Below are 17939 nucleotides of genomic sequence, written 5' to 3' on the forward strand. Positions count from 1 at the left end.
CTGGATAATACAGCCCTTTCTCAGAAACGCTTGGCGGGCCGGATGAAATCGTCTGGCGGGCCGCATGCGGCCCGCGGGACGTATGTTTGACACCACTGATCTAGTGCCAGACCAACCCTAATGTGACACCAAACCGACTTGAATGACACACGGATACAGGGGAGGGCACATGTTTCAACATTAGGCCATATCTTCGTAACAACATTGATTGGCCTATCACTGATTGTATATGGTACCGAAAACAGTTGGCTTGAAACGACCAAAGCAACCACAGAAGATCGATCATTGCGCGATTAAAAATAAATTGTGCAAATATTCCGTACATTTCGGCGATACGTCTAGTACGGTAGCAACCAATAACCTTAAAATCACTGGCGTAACGGTTGCCGTTGTCACCTGCAGATAAGCGTTTGGTGGGGTTTCTTGCTTGAAACGCTAAATATAACAACATTAAAAATGTTTGGCGCGCCAGTTGATAATAATTTCACATTTTTTGACATTTTAACACGCTGCATACAAAAGGTTGCCGGCCCCTGTGCTACATATATAGTGATGAAGATTGCTACCTTAGGCTAATCAGTTAGTCGCTTGTATGAAGCAGGGCTTTTGAGCCGGAGCCAGGAGTCGGAGCCCCGGAGCCGAAGCCGGAGCCGGAGCTGGAGGCCGTTATTTGAGGAGTAGCTCCGGCTCCGACGTATTTCATAAGATGCTATTATATATGCAACAATCATATCTGCTGATTTCACATAATTTAACAGCAGGCCTGAATTTCAATGCTGTAAACAGCAATGGCATGGAGTAAAGTGCGTTCCAGTGCAACTATGATGTTATCGACAATTGACAAGTATTCATTATGACGTCACAAACCAGCACGGAGGCACCTATGCCTTCGTTGCTGCATCCGATGTTACTGACGACTGACAGACTCTAGATCAGCGGTTCTCAACCGGGGGTTCGCGGACCCCTAGGGGTCCGCGAAGCAATTTCAGGGGGTCCGCGAGACCGCTAAATTTTTTAAATGGTTGATAACCTAATTTTTATTTCATTTTTTAATTTGAGAAAGCACGAGGCAGTTTCGCACCACAACTGCTAAAACCTCATGACTCATATCATCATAATAGTCGTCTGACATGGACTATCGTAGTGTGAAAATTCATTTTCATTGACAAATATCCAATAACCTGCTGATACAAACATATTGCTGTTTAGAGACGTTTTGTTGGGGTTTGTGAAAAGAATAAAAATATGAAGATAGTAACGTCAATCAGGGTGACTTCGTAATGTCTGCGAAACCTTCTCGATTTGAAGTTGTCAGTCTCATCAAATTAGTGAACAGTCGTTCGAAATAAAAATTTCCGAAGTATTTCCATAATTTGTCCCAATGCAATGCTTCTTGGAGGTACATAACTTTAATATACAATTGAATATTCATATTGAAACGAACCCGAATATTTTCGGCTGACACTCGTCTTAAATCGGACAATGATATACCTGCTCTTAAAGCTCGGCTATCAGATTTTGCGCATTCTTATTGCGGATGCCCTATCGACAAGGCTGATTTTTTATGAAAAAGTAGTGTTTCATTGCTATCAAAGCATTACGCTCCAACCCTGAAATTCATATCACCAGTTATATTGGTATGCAGCCTTATTGTCTTGTTAATGTTCAATTATTCATGGTCGAAAATGTTTGCTCGTAAATATATATGTAAATCCGAACAGAACAAGTCATTTCATGACAGTCTTTCTCTGGTTGCAAAACTTGGATCGCGGGCCGATCAAAATGCCGTCGTGGGCAGAATCCGGCCAGCGGTCCGTATGTTGCCCGTCCCAGCGCTAGATACTTGACGTGGTATGTTCATAAAATATGAGTTTCTTCATTTTGGGGCCATAAATGTTGCGATCACACCAAAAGTATCGTCGGAAGCATTATGCGTTAATATTGCATTAGCCTCTATCTATCTTTGCGGAAATGGTTTTCGGCACTCGTCGTTCATATTAAAACGAAGACGCGGATTTTCAAGACACGACCACGTATACTTAAGAAATACAGCAGCAAAATTAGCGTTGAAATAATAAAAGTCAACCAATTTATACATAAATAGTATGATGTTATCTTCAATAAAAATCATTATTTTGCTGTTTATCACTAGCCTACAGTTCATATTTGCACAAGACAGATGAAGGTTGCACCATAATAGAGCTAAAATTGAACTAAAACATGAGGGGGTCCGCGAGGGTCCGTGACGGTCAAAAGGGGTCCGCAAAGCCAGAAAGGTTGAAAACCACTGCTCTAGATTACTATTGATAACTAACCTAAATTAGTAATCTATATAGACCAGGGATGGCCAACCTTTTCGGCTGAAGGGGCACATGCAATTGACCAACGAGTGCGCGGTCCACTAGCGGTGCCAAGCACGTAAAATTTTCAAAGTTTATAAATGAACTAGGTCAATAATATTATTACTTGAGTATATTGCGGGTCTACTGTATACCGCCCGCTGTGCTCAGTTTGCAAGGACACGACTATTCGGCATCTGGACATATCGATATCGAAGGTTTCCGCTAATATGCGACAATCATTTTGTGCGTACATTTCATCGTCGACGATATTTCTGCGAGCGCAAACGCGAAAAGACTTTCTCCCGTAATTGCGAATACAGTTAGACTCAATCGGGTAAATTATGCGTCTTTTTCATTTTCAGCAGGGGATAGGCTACCAAGCAAGAAATCGTGTGACAATTAAACACGCGAAGCGTGAAGAAAACTTTCACTAATTTTTTAGTTTATTGCGATGTACGACGATTTACTGAACATGTGACTGGACCCTGGATCTGCCAATGCGTCGGAACTGATATTTTAGTCATTAACATCCCAAGTGTCGCACCCAGACTTGTAATTTTTGGTTGGCCTTGCAAGTTCACAATATGAGCAGTTCATTTTCGATAATAGAACGGGATTTCGATAATATAACAGGAAATTACCTCGAGGGTCCCTCAAAACCCTCTCGCGGGTCACATTTGACCCGCGGGTTACGGGTTGGCCACCCCTGATATAGACAGACTCATTCGATAGTTTTCAGAGCCGGAGCTGGAGCCGGAGCAGTGGTAACAATGCGGCTCCGGAGCTAATGTATGATAGAAGAAAGCTCCGGAGCCGGAGCTGGAGCAGTTAAAATTTACGGCTGCTCCAAAGCCCTGGTATGAAGGGTACTTCATTAATTCGTTCGGACTCCAACCCATCGATCCGTACTATGTAATCGAAATTTTGCATTGTTCTGAACGGGGTCTGCGTTATGTTTTTGAGGGACCGGAGGGACCGCAGCCAACCTCCCCTTGTAGGGATAGGAATGGTTTCCCACTTGTGATTTTTTCACGCAAGTATTCCGTCAACCCAGGCAATAAGGTAGGGGTCGGAAACCTTTTTCGTCCGCAGTGCTATACATGTTTGTCCACTGTTACGTCACAATTGAACATTTGGGACGTCGTCTTGACACTGATTAGAAATCACTTTACATGGGATTCGTAGTGTGCGTCCATTTTCTCTGTAAAATCATGTACTAGTCATTCTGGTTGCCTTATTTGAGTATGCGAAACTTTAGTTGCATAGATCTTTTGCAAGTTACGTATTTTTAATTGTATTACAGTGAAAGCAATTTTTCGAACTTAAGACCAGGACTTTGAAGCCAGAGCTGGAGCAATGAGCCGGAGCCATGTATTTTCAACGGAGCCACAGCTCAAGATAAAAGTCTGACGGAGCCGGAGCCGGAGCTACAGCCAGTTGTTTGGAAAGTAGCTCCGGCTCCGCCGCATTTTATAAGATGCTATGCTAATACTTTGAGCTGAATTCACAAAATTTTACGGTAATCGCTCAAAAAATTAAGAATTGTTTCATCGTTGGCGCCACGTTCTTTAAACTAAGCATGTTCAATGTTCATGTTCAAATTGTTCATATAGAGCGCGCTAAACCTGGGTATGCGAGATATGCCGTGCATAACTATATTCTGGGATGGGGTTTTTCGTCATACCCGCAATTTCGTAATCAGCACAACACTGATGGCCAATAGAGCGTTCCGAAAAATATTGATCACTATGTATTTCACAAAATGGGACTGGTGCTTGTGTGAACTAGGCAAATTAACTAATGAGTAATTGGCCACTGTGGTGCACGAGAGCTTCTTAGGTGTGAGCAATGTCGTACCTCAGATTGGCGAGTTTCTGCATAAAAAAACAGTTGCAATTATCTCATTAAATTGTGCTTTATTGATATCCGTTGGTTTACGGTATAGTAGGCCTACTAACAGGAATTACCAAAAAACACCGGTACATTCAAGTAGAATAAGCAATTCAGGGGGTACGACCTGTAGTGAAAAACAAGTTAGTGGTAGGGATGGTGTGAAGGCGGGTTCACGTTCGCGATCTGTGTGTGAACCTCAGAAATTTAGAGGTTCACGTTCACAAACAAACCTCTCCATATATTACAATTTTCACTTCATTATAACATCTTTGGTTGAAATTTATTACATTGCAACTGCGGGCCACTCTATACATGGCGCTGGCAGCATTAAAAAAATCAACACTAAACGAGCATGCACCTTGACAATCTCAAAAATTTTACTTGATATATTACAAAAGTTTGCTCGAAATATCCAGCTTTCCGTTTCGGAACATTTATCGACTCTCTGCTGTGAGCTTCACACGCAATCACACAACATCAAAAGCGAAATACACTCCATATAGTCAGCGAATGATAATCATGCAACAAATCAATGAAATTGGTAACGTTGTCTGATGTAAAAAATCTAGCAGGCATACGGGGTCAATCTTGACTTCATATATTTATTAAAAACCCAATCCGTGCGATCGGGGTTTTGGCTATACTGCTGTATACCTTCTAATGGGGTATTATCGGTACCAAGTATATAGAAACCTGTTTTACACTCTGCTCAATATCAACCTAGCAATAGTCACGCCGAACACATTGTCCAGTCTGGCCTAGACCGTTAAGGCCAATGATATATTTAAAACCAAAAATCCTTCCTTCTGAAATGTCAATTCACAATTCGTATTATCGATGCTGCGTACTGCTAATTGGCGAGAATCCAGCAATGAAGTTTATTGGAACATAGAAGGTTCCCGCTCAAACTAATCGAATAAATTCAGAATTTGCGTCACAGAGAATCTCTTGTTGCATCAATATTTGAGAACATAATTCAGCCATGCCCTGCACAATCCGCAGTAACAAATAACGAATCAAACACTGACAAGTGACATCGGGGGAATACGAATGTATAAAGTAGACACGAATGAGTAGCCTACAGATGATAGCAAACGAAAAAGCGCGCATCTAATCAGTAATTCCTCAACTTGCGTACAGCACAATGAGGATCCGAGTCAGACATCGCGACAATTGTTTGCTCATTATAACGACGTTTGAGCTGCATTTCCCGATAAAATTAGGAAAGCCCTATTGGAGTAATGAATATTGAATATGCGCACTTTGCACAGAAATGACTTTCTAATCGTAGGCATACACAAACACACTTTCCTATTTCGTGCTCCAAATAAAAAGGCTATCACGGACCAAGAATTATTTTGTAAACGAATATGCGCGCAAATACAACTTGATTGAGAGAAGTAGAACGTTAATTCGATCGTCTGGTCGAGAGAGGAGATGGTGTTTCTCAGCGCAAGCGTCTCGAAATCGACGCCGTCTACGAGGTCGCTTCGATTGTATGATTATTGAGTAGTAATCACTAGGCCCATTTACATGACGGCTTAAGTCAGCTTCGAAGCTGACTCGTCGATCCGACTCTCTCGTATTCGATGAAAAGAGAAAGGCAAACTGCTTCAAGTCGACTCGAGCCTCAAGCTGTTGTGTGATGTGGTTTACGATCGGCTTGAGTATTTGGTCATCGGCGTCCGGCGATTTTCGTTCGACGGCGCTGTTTTTTGCCGCGCGGGCTCTTGGCATCGTAATTCATGTTTTTCATCTGATGTTGAGAAATTGGGCAAACATGGCAAGGCAAAGTGGGGTTACTTTGTAAGTGCTCGCTTGTTTACGATGGAATATATCATATGTAGTAGGCCTACACCAGTACCGGAGTAACAACCGTGCTCTTTTAGGGCAGTTTTATATTTGATATTTGGCTGCGACACTTCGATCTGTAGTAGCCTAGTTGCTGTCATCAGCTACATAAAATGGCTAACAAGATAAAACGTTGCATCTGTATTTCAACTTCTCAGACTACAGTTCGGAAGAGATGTGGATTTTACCGGTACTACAATTCGACTACGACATGCATAGTGAACTGATGGAAGAAGCGGCCTTGCAGTGTGCTATATCGATACGGGAATACATGAACGATTGCTGCATTTCGTACATAGGCCTACTGTTCCACTGGATAAACTGATGTGAGCGCGCATGTGATGGGATGGAGCTGGTGTCTCTCCCGGGTGGATGATATGGAGATTTGTGCCTCTCCTGGTGATGATGAAGCGCAGCGGTGTTAGGATTATTGCTTTGTTTTTAGTTCTGGGTTATAGTGTTCTGCTGATATGATGCGGTCGTGCGGGTGTTCACGATTTTCAGCTTGCCGTTTTGATATTGTATTCATGGTAGCCTATGTGTTTGTGAGGGTGCTGAAATTGGCACTTCTTAAAGTTTAATTGGTGGGTAGCAATTTAGTAGTAGTGCTCTATATTGCTCTTTATGACCGTTTTTATAGACATTCTTGGTATTGTTAACTTCCTATTTGGTATATCATGCCGACAAGATGCTTCAATAAAATCTCTGCAGTAGTTGCTGTATCGTGACTGACTCTTAAGTCACCGGCATACATTGGGTAGTCTGTTACAGAGGAGCGGCCGGACAACTAGAGGCCACATTGGGTTTGCAAGTCGGTCACTTGAGTGTTAATGACCCTATTTTAATCGCATCGACAAGTGATGCCTGACATATCAAAACAGTCGTTACTCCCGCCTATACTCCACGGCCCATCTTCGTTGACGCCGAAAAAGCTAGCTGATAAGTTATACTTGTTTTTTTCCTCTACAATCATGATATGAACGAGATTATTTTCCTCTACAAATATCGATATTATGAGTATCTAATCATCCTCGTTAATTTCGAGGATAAGAAACATTTCAGAGTACGACCAAACACACATTGTCGTTGTACCTTTGCCCACCAAACTTACTACGAATATATATTTGTAAGGGGTAAAGCGACACCGGGTCGTCCACGATACAGCTTCCTGAAGGATCATGTAAACAGGGCCCTTTAACGAGTCAGCTTGGAGATGACACGTGACGTCACTGCAGACGACTTGAACGCCAAGTCGAGTCGAACATGTAACCAGGCTTACTGATTACTAATCACGGATTACACTTTATTGGGGCGTTTTAAGCACTAGTTCGTCGTCGCCGACGGTAAATAGTTGGCATTTACGCGATATCACGGACTCGCTAAGTGACAGAGCAGACGGCGATTAAGCATTGTGCATGGGGTGGCCGCCACCCCATAATTGTGTCATGGGGTGGCTGCGCCTCCCCGCCACCCCGTAACTCGGCGCCTATGGCTCCACATATATTGGAATCGTTTACACCAGACGAACTAAAAGGATATATCCTTTCTACAGACGAAAGCAATTCCAAATTCGCAATGCGACACGGCACTTATTATTTTATTTTGTGGGTCTCAATTTATACGTTACGTTCAAGCTGCGAGCGCTGGTCTTTTCGGCGCCTGGACAGTGGTCATAACAATGTTGAACATTTTGGTCAACATGTGGCGGTTATTTTATTTCAAGGTTTTATCGCAGTCAGTACCTACAAGGAGTCGCGTGTTGCCCGAAACGTGGGTCTCGTGGTGTCAAAATTCCAAACGCCGAAATGCCAGTCGATCTCGAAATACGGCGTTGAGCAAGCGTTTTCCGAGTCAAGCCGTGGGCAGACTCAAGGCCTTACTCATTCCTTTTTTTACGGTTTGGCCCTGAATATATTGCGGAAATTGCGCTGTGAGCATGTTTGGTGCCTGCATTCACAATTTCAACAGTAATATATAGCACCGTTATAAGAAGGAAATCATGTTCTAGCGCCGTATGGCTTCATCGTTGGCTGCGTAGGCTATTCCCGAATCGTTGATACAGTTGATAAAACCGTCCGTCCCTGTGTATGGCGGAAATATCAACAACGCCGTACCAATACCCATCATCAGTAATCCAATAAATAGCTTGTGCTTATGCCTGAAAACTTCAGGATGAAGTCTGGTGTTTCATTATTTGAAAATATTTGCTTTGGCTACTACAGTATGTCAAATAAGTCATGTTATTGAGCGGTATTATTTCGTCTATACATCCAGCGTATAATTCTAATATAATGTGTTGACGTAATTGAAGGCAATATTAGGCAACCAACATCACACCCAGACCCGCGGATTGCCAGATCGCGAGCAATTAACAAAACCGCAGACGTCTGCAAGCAGTCATCAAGCTGTCTAATCTATCGAGTAAAGCAGGGGTCGGCAACCTTTTGCTAGTCACGGGCCAAATTCCGAGTGCACAACTTTTTGGCGGGCCGGAATTTTTCTTAATACTATATTTAACACTAACGTCGGAATAGTACCCTACATTGATTCGATCTCAATCATACAAATCACAAAAAGGGCATAACACATGTATTTACACTTCAACAACGCAGGATAAATGTGACACTTGGCTCAGCTCGCTTTGTGAAAGGTTTTCAACTTCTGGTAACAAGTCAGTATAGCTATAACCTACCTCTGGATCTCACCGTCCAGCTAATTCAAAGGCATGTACGATGCACATATAGACTTCTATAGATGCTATATCGGTTGTTTTAGCATTGCTAGATAAAGACTGGCGAGTGCTATACACTGAAATATACTAAAAATGCATATCATCACTACAGTATACTTACTATATATAACGTTATGTAATAGCTCTTCATAGATTTCAGTAGTTAATGCACAAGTTTGATTGGGATTATACGCTGAGTAATATTGGTATTATTGCAATTTATACTTGACTATGAGCCCATACTTTGATGCCAGTAAAATTGTGTCGAAAGTTACTCTTCACAGAGACAATCTGTAAAGGTCTATGACCATCAGAACTAAGGATATATCATTTTCTGACGGGTATAAATCCATGGTTTCGACGCTATTCTGCAAAAATTATCTATCTCCATTTTCAGAAGAGGCCTTTGGCAAACATCAGCAACTGTTTATAATATTTTAGTGGCACATTCAGCGGTCTATCAGAGCCGCAAGAAGGTTAGCCGGGTTAGGAATCACTGGTTTAGAATCTACTTTCAGAACAAACACTATATCCAGTATCGTGGCGTCCCCACATCGACAACAAACTTCATTTTGCATGGGTATGCACATGCACACTGCCCAGTCTTGTGATGTGCAGGATTATGAAATATACAGACTGCAATTTCCACTGATGTCATGTTTCACTAACCGCAGTCGAAGCTAGCCGTGAAATCGAGTTATTTTATTTATTAATAAAAGCATGTTGTGGTGCTTATAACAGCGTGTTTTTTTGCACCACGTGACAACAAATTCCATCACTAACACAAGCTAACTTGCTCAAGTGTCACATGCTCAAGTGACGCATGCTAAAATGTGGCACATGCTAAAATGTCCCAGCAAACACCCGATATCCCGTGGAGTTACTGGTACGTCCACAATTGTTCCCACTCGTCCCACCTCCCACACTCAGTTACGGAGGACTTGCTCAGTATGCCCAACATTGGACGTCAATTTATGTAACTCCAGGCGACTACCAGAGGAAGTGAATTTTAGAAAGCTCCTGTGCCAGTCACCAATGACTATTCAATGGATGTCATAATGGTGTGGTGCCTGGATGCCACCTACACAGGAGTTCGTCAGGATGTCCCTACTTGGAAATCGTTTCTATGAATTCAAGTGTGCATTGTGCAATCAATGCAAAATAGTTTTCTGAATACACCCATGAATGTCATGATATATTTTACTATTTGTAATCTATCGGAGTGAATACGAGAATGTTGATTGATGATATGGCGATGACTTTCTATCGCGCGGAACTTCAGAAGCCCGGCCATCGATGATCGCGGTCGCACTGTTAGAGATATAGTGTACGATATAGAGACATGCGGCTATTTTATTGTGACATTACTGGATCGAAATGTCCACATCAAGGCAAAATATGTTTCAAATATACCGTATACCCAATGCATGTGAAATCTTCCGACATGAAGACTTGACAACCGTAATAATGGTATGGTGACGACTATTCCAATCACGGAACTACTCAGTCTGCCCGGCTATTATCGATAATTAAGGCCGCACTGCGCAAGAGCTAGGCCAGCGATAATGCATATATTACGGCCTTCCGATACTTGTCGAGTCTCGAGTGTCGAGCCGAGCACGCCTGTTGCTTGAAATTCATTCAACCATAAAACCAAGAGACCGCGTTCTTCTGTCTGGCGAGCATGCGCCATGCGCGCGTGATTCTCATATTTGAATTTGAAAGAACAGGTTTTGTAGTAATTGCGGAGTGAAGGATTTATCACAGGGATGGTTTAGTTTGGAATAGGATACTTAACGGCGTGGATTGATTATGCGTGCTATTGATTATTATTGATACTGTCGCTGTCATGAGTACTGGAAAGACAGAGAGCATGGAAGCTTGGTATTTGAGTTCTATATTTATTGAACAGCAACAGCCTCGGTCATCATTAACTGCGATAACCGTCATGAATTTCACTATGATTCTAGTGGCACGTCTGTGCCGCGGTTTATCATGTACGAACGAAACTAACCGACCCGCTGCTAATCGTAAACTTATGCAGTACTTGTAATACTAGGCTAGTAGGCTATAGTATAGCGATGAGCCGATGAGCATGATCATGATAATATTTGATTATATGCATTCATTGAAGTTCGATTTGCTGCACAGTGGGTTTCATGTTGTTGTAATATTCAACTTACTGTTTGATGTGTACGGTATATACTATGAAAAGTTTGACAATGATTTCCAAAGACTGCAAGATCCATGCAGGAAACCAGATGCAGCATCGATGAATGTATTATAGCCTAGGTTTATATAGCTACATAATTTTAAAGTGTATTATAGGATGTTCCTTTACGGAATGTGAGATTGCTGAATTTGTGGCTGAAAACGATAGTTGCATGACTGGCATATTTATCATCTATCGTATTTGTTGTAATTTTGTGTTGTGTCCACAAACAACACCATTGATACTAATTGAGGCTTTCGGTGAACATATCAAAATGTATGGCTTTATTATTAGTTAATGTTAGGGTACTCTAGGAACAATCAATATAGTTAACTCAACTTTAACCTCAGCCTAATTTAATGATACCCCAACGCTGAACAATTATAAACGACATGGATTTACCATGTTCATGGGGAAGACGGGTTGTCGCAATGTCGGCAATGTCGCCGTGCAACATACTTAAAATGCTTACTTATAACTTGCAATGTAACGATAACTTATAACTAACATATAGCTTAACTATACAATATCTTGAAATCCTCGGTAAGAAATATTAGTCGCAAAAATTATAGTCACATTTCGCTCATTGGAAATCTTGCACGTTCCTCGTCATATATTATGATAGTTTAAAATTGGTGAAAGTAGATCATTATTCCGTTTGAATTTTCGCTTCTTCTCGGACCTCGAGTTGACATTGATCTTTAGATATTTCGCCCATTACCTTCCAATAAGTATATTGCACGGCGACATTGTGCCGACATTCACAAAAGATATTGCACGGCAATATCATTGCCTACATTACAGCGACATTCACAAAGTAGATGGGCCCTAGGGAAGACTGATTGCTGATAGTCATGTTGTCGTGGATAAGAAAGCACACTATTGACCCTTATTATCAATGGATTCTTCATGCCGATGAGGCAGGGGCTTACCTGGGTCTGCGTATACAACATCGCTTCATTTTTAGCAGGAGTCTAAATATGGAACAGGCAATGATATATAGTACTTTTCAACTTCGGAGCAACGCATCGCATTTGTGCATTGTCCATGGATTAAGAAGTTGAATCATGAAAGTTGAAGTGATGATTTATAATTGTTCATGTTCATTAATCAGCGATTTATTAGCCTGAAAAAAGTGTCATAAATGATGTGCAAATAGACTCTGTGATGGTGGTTCCCGTTCAGGATTTCGCCAGTGGTGCTCAAAATTGCTGCATGATATTTTGATATTGTAACTCTACGACTCGATGTTTCGTTGAATCCAAGTGTGCCATAATTCACAGTGACGCTAATCTGGTATACATGATTTCTATAGATATGTCAGGTTGGCTGCATCACTTCTGTTCCGATTAGTAGGGCTTGACAAAGTCGAGCACCTGAGTGAAGAGTGATTGATTCTGAATCTGGCCTGTGTCAAGTATTCGATAATCACTCATTATGATGTTATACTCATAACAGTATGAGTATGGAAAGTTGAAAACGTATCTTTTATGTTTCCACTAAGAACATACAAGTTTTACATCACACTAAATTAGAGATAATTTGGTGTATTTTCGACCGATACCTATTTCATTGCACTTTGTGACTATGCTGTGGGTTAATCATGACTTCACAGATATGTCATTTTCACTAAAGTGAATAGCTTTGTACTACGCATTTTGTATGCTACTTCCACATTGGCAATGGTATCAAAAATATAATTTTATTGATAACTGTACTCTTGGTGGCAACGAGCGTATAATTTCAGAAGGCCTACTTGAAAAAGTCATCTACTTGGCTCGAATCAATAGAATTAATTGCGACCAGTGAACTCGGCCCATGACGAATTCGGCCCATTGAACGTGGCCTTCGGTGAACTGGCCCATGGTGACTTTGTCAATACAAATTATTATAAATATCGTGAATTGTATTATTAATTGAAGGCAATGGCGAATTGGTGGTGGGGTGGTGGATATGTCGTGTGAATGTTATTCCCACTGGGGGCGGTATCGTATGTCGGATGTATAAAATGTTATATTAGACGTACGGAGCTGCATAATGTTGACGAAGAGTGCAGAACGTCAAGGATTAGATCGCACATGGTGAATTCGGTGTAACCCAATATTAGGGTTGGAGGGGCTTAGGTTTAGGCCAAGTTCACCTCCGAAGGCCGAGTTTACCGTAGGCTGAGTTCAATGGGCCGAATTCACCATGGCCCGAGTTCACTGGTAATCGAATTATTACTCGATTTAGATTCGAGTACTCATGTGCCCAGCCCTACTGATTAGTGAGTAGAATGTGCGAATAGCCAAGCTTGTACATCATTGCTTTTGCTTTTTAACAGGATGTTATAAATACCTGGCTTGAGTTCTTGACAAATGCCTTCACTACACCTATTCTAATTATTTAAATCTTCTAGATCGACAATGTCTTCAATTAATGGCAACAACGTCAAGCAGGTTGTACGAAGAATGCCTTGTAGACTGGGGCCGACATCGTTTGGAAGAACTACTGCCACCTAGAACAAGCGTTGCTTTTACACTACAAAATCGGTGCTGCATCATGCTCGGGAAAAAGTCGGAAAGCAATTGAAGGTATAAAACGTTGAATACACTATTTGGAAACCAGAGGTAGTCAAAGTAATCATCTTTTGTACTGAAGTTGAAGTAACGGCATGAATTTATACACACGTAGATGTAACAAGTTACAGGGTGTGTCAATTGAGCATGGAACACTTTAGCATGCATCACTTCAGTATGTGACTTCATAACCCCAAAACTAACCCTAACCTGAAACATAACACTGAAATTAACCGCTATATATCCCGACCCCAAGCCCTACCCTAACCCAAGCTTAAATTCAACCCTAACCCGTAATTTGACTCGCATGCTCATGTGTCGCATGCCCGTATATCCACAGACCGTTGCATACTCAATAGTTCATGTGGTGATCAAAGTAATCATTGTTTGCATTGAGTAGAAGTAGTAGCAACGCTGTTAGCTTCTACTCCAGTATAATTAGCGAGTCACAAGGCTTGTAAAAATCACTTCAAAGAAACAGGAAAGTTCTGAAAAGTAGGCCTACGCGAGTATATACGTAAGAAGTTTCAAAAACTATATTTATTGGAGGTATTACATACTTTTAGCGCGTTGTTATTAGGGCTTGGCAAAATCGAGTACCCGGGTGATTCGATGCTGAATCGAGTATTAAGCTTCGATTCGAATATCTCATTATGACGTCACAACATTATGAATGATGACAAGTTGTATGCAACTTCAACGACAAAATTTCCAGTTCAACATCACATCGAAGATTGTTTGGTAAATTTTCGATCATACCTAGCTTATTGCACTTTGTGACAACACATGTGTCATTTACGCGAACGTGCGTAGCTATGTCCTACATGTTTCGTATTCTGCGATTCGACCAATCACCGTTTCAATGCCTCACAGTGATATATGGAATCGAAATTCCAATTCTCGATAAAGTATTATATAGTTTCGAATACTGAAAATATATAATACTTTACTGAGAATTAGAATTTTGATTCTATATTCGTACTCGAAACTTACTTTCACTTACTCGACTCGAATCATTGGAATTAATACTCAATTCAGATTCAAGTACTCGAATCATTGTGGCCAGCCCTAGTTATTGTAGGTGGTCACTTCCAAACAAAGATGGTCAGAGTAGTCGTAGTTAGTACTTGAGTATCAATAGCGATTTACAAGACATCAAACTACCTTTCAAGTATAAGTAGAAAGTGAAATTTGAAAAAGTAGGCTACTGGGGTGAGTAGTTTCAAAAAGTGGACACAGTCAAAATGTCGAGACTTATTGCATGTTGTAATTGCAGGGTTGTAATGACTCGACTCGTGTCACGATTTTCTGATGACTTGACTTGACTGGGGTCATTTCCGCTAAATTCGGAAATGACTCGACTCGATTCGAGTCAATCTGTGTATTGCGCATGACTCGAACCAAGTCATATGACTCGAGTCTTAGACGGCCGAGACCAACATTTCATTGCAATTTCGAAGTATAGTAAAGTGGCCACACTTTCGGGAATTCGTCTATTGGTACTTGTATTCGAAAATACGACGAGAAACTGCTAAAAGTGAGGAAAATTAGTATATTATGAATGAGAACCATTCAATATCACCAGAGTTATAAAAAGTGGGTTAACAAGGCTTTAACTGGAAACTGAGCGGCCAACACAATGACTTGGACTCGGACACGTGAGTCATAACACCATGACTCAGACTCGACCCTCTGATCGCTGACTTGGACTCGGACTTGACTCGGTGGTGAATTGAAAATGACTCGACTTGACTCGAGTCAAAACTATAAAATTGAGATTGACTTGTGACTTGGTTACAACCCTGAGTCGTAGGTGCATGCTAGGTGCAACAGAGATGGTCAAAAACGTAGTTGTTTTCAGCACTCAAGTAGAAGTATTTGTTGTGTCATCAATGGAGTAGAAGTAGTAGTAACGCCATGTATTTCCACTCTGGCACAAGCAGTGATTTACAAGGTTTGTCCAAACTAATTTATGTGAAAGTATAATTTCTGAAAAGTATGTACTTTAGATGTTTCCAGGGTTGTAACCAAGTCACAAGTCAATCTCACTTATATAGTCAAGTCGAGTCATTTTCAATTCACCACCGAGTCAAGTCCAAGTCAACGAGTATAGGGTCGAGTCCGAGTCATGGTGTTATGACTCAAGTTCAAGCCATTGCGTTGGCTGCTCAGTTTCTAGTTAAATTCTTGTTTAATCCAATTTTTATAACTCTGTTCAGTGATATCAACGGTTCGCATTTATAATATAGGCTACTGATTTTTCTCCCCTTTAATAGTTTCTGGTCGCATTTTCAAGTACCGCTACCATTAGACGAAATACCAATAGTGTGGTCACTTTGCTATTTTTCGAAATTACAATGTAATATCGGTCTTGGCCGTCTTGGTCCGAGTCATTTCTGAATTTTGAGAAAATGACTGAGTCATCAGAAAATCGCGACTCGACTCATTACAATTACAGCCCTGGGTGTTTCCACAAGTTGATTTGATTGGCTGGTTGCATACTCCGTATCGCTAGTTCAGAAGCTCTCCACACTCAAGTAGACACAGAAGTCATAGCATCGTCATAAATTTTCACTCAAGTACAAATAGAAGTAGCGATTTACAAGACATATTACAATTAATGCTAGTGGAAATATATAATGAAGTTCTGATACATATTTCATGTGCTATGAAGAGTGGATCTACATATAATTTGCTGACATTGTTTTATGTGCTTCAGGCAAAACAAGGACTGAGAAGAAACCTGTTGTTACAACCAAAGTTTATCGCCAAAGATGAATACGCGCTCGCGCTCTTAACATGATGCGGTGCAGCCGATGCATCGTTTTACGTCTTGCAATGGTAGTTTCTACTTATGATTGCTTATGTCTGTTTTTGATTGTCTTAGCAGTTGTCCTTTGTAAAATGCCTCTGACACGTTTCTTTCAAATTTCTCGTATGCACCTCAATTGGACTGTTTGTCATGTTAGTTAGTTAGAACTAGCTGATATTTCCAAAGTTCATGTGACACATTTATTTCATATATTGGTAATTTTGTGATCGAATTTTCACTTAATACTCAACTTTGTTAAATAATAAGAGTTCCTTAATTAATTTTTTACTTGTTATTTGCAATTGTCGTTTTCCAGTAACCCAATATAAATAGTTTGTGAGCTTATATGATGTTGGATTCCGTGTAGTTGGAGCAGGTATCGAAGTGGAGGAGGTAACCATGGAGATCATGAAGTATTTCACAAGGAGTCCTGAGATGGTAATCCTGAGGACTTGAACAGGGGCGAATAACACGTCCACAGTACGTGGACGGGCGTCCATAGGGAGTGGTGTTACGTCCACAGTACGTGGACTGGCGTCCATAGGGAGTGGCGTCACGTCCACAGTACGTCAGACGCGTCCATAGGGAACCACGTGACGTCCAGGCTAGGTCAGACGCGTCCATGATGAGTCGCTTCATGTCCACAACACGTCATTGCGGACGTACTCAGAGGGCAGACAGGACGTCTCTAGTTGTCGACAAACCTACTCCAGGGAGGTGACGGCCGTAAGTTACCGGACGTCCTGCCGGCAATTCCACCGGAAGTCAACTGGACATCGAGTGTTTGCTGGGGTGGCACGCTCAAGTGTCGCATATGCTTAAGTGTCGCATGCTCAATTGTGGCATGTTCAATTGTGGCATTTCCAAGTGTCGCATGCTCAAGTGTCGCATGCTCAAATGTCGCATGCCCAAGTGTCGCATGCCCAAGTGTCGCATGCCCAAGTGTCGCATGCCCAAGTGTCGCATGCCCAAGTGTCGCATGCTCAAGTGTCGCATGCTCAAGTGTCTGATGCTCAAGTGTCGCATGCGCAAGTGTCCGCGTGCTCATTTGTCACCATGCTAATATGTCACCATGCGCAAGTGTTAACATGCTGAAGTGTCCCAACCGTTATTTGCCCCCATGCTCACGTGTTACCATGCCCATATGTAGCCATGTTCATTAGTCCCCATGCTAATGCGTAACCATGCTCAAGTGTCGCACGCTAAACTGTCCCCATGCCCATGTGTCCCCTTGCTCATATTTCAACATGCTCATATGTCCCCATGCGCATGTGTCCCCATGGTCACGTTTCCCTATGCTCATATGCTAGTAGTATATAGGATCGCTCGTGACCTGGCTGGGGTTCTTATGGGCGGGGTGGCGATTCGCCTGGAAACCCGGGGTGGCGATTCGTCTTTTTTGCTATAGGCTGCGGCCGCGATTCGCCATGTGTTCTTATGGGTGCGGTCGTGATTCGCCTTTTTTGCTATAGGCGGTGGCGGTGATTCGCCTGAAAACCCGGGGTGGCGATTCGCCTTTTTTGCTATAGGCTGCGGCCGC

At 41.8% G+C, this 17939-nt stretch overlaps 2 long non-coding RNA genes across 2 annotated transcripts; both read left to right on the forward strand.

Moving 5' to 3' along the window:
* The first annotated feature begins 5754 nt into the window (after positions 1-5754).
* On the forward strand, positions 5755-6799 carry LOC145434640 (uncharacterized). Its single transcript, XR_013913505.1, has 2 exons — positions 5755-6041; positions 6245-6799. It is a non-coding gene; the product is annotated as an uncharacterized LOC145434640 (long non-coding RNA).
* A 6629-nt stretch (positions 6800-13428) lies between these two features.
* LOC145459285 (uncharacterized) lies at positions 13429-16744 on the forward strand. The gene is made up of 2 exons (XR_013921337.1): positions 13429-13602; positions 16307-16744. It is a non-coding gene; the product is annotated as an uncharacterized LOC145459285 (long non-coding RNA).
* The last annotated feature ends 1195 nt before the right edge of the window (positions 16745-17939 follow it).

This window comes from Botryllus schlosseri, chromosome 2, assembly GCF_051294905.1.
Source record: "Botryllus schlosseri isolate E-star chromosome 2, Bs_hap1, whole genome shotgun sequence".
Classification (NCBI taxonomy): domain Eukaryota; kingdom Metazoa; phylum Chordata; class Ascidiacea; order Stolidobranchia; family Styelidae; genus Botryllus; species Botryllus schlosseri.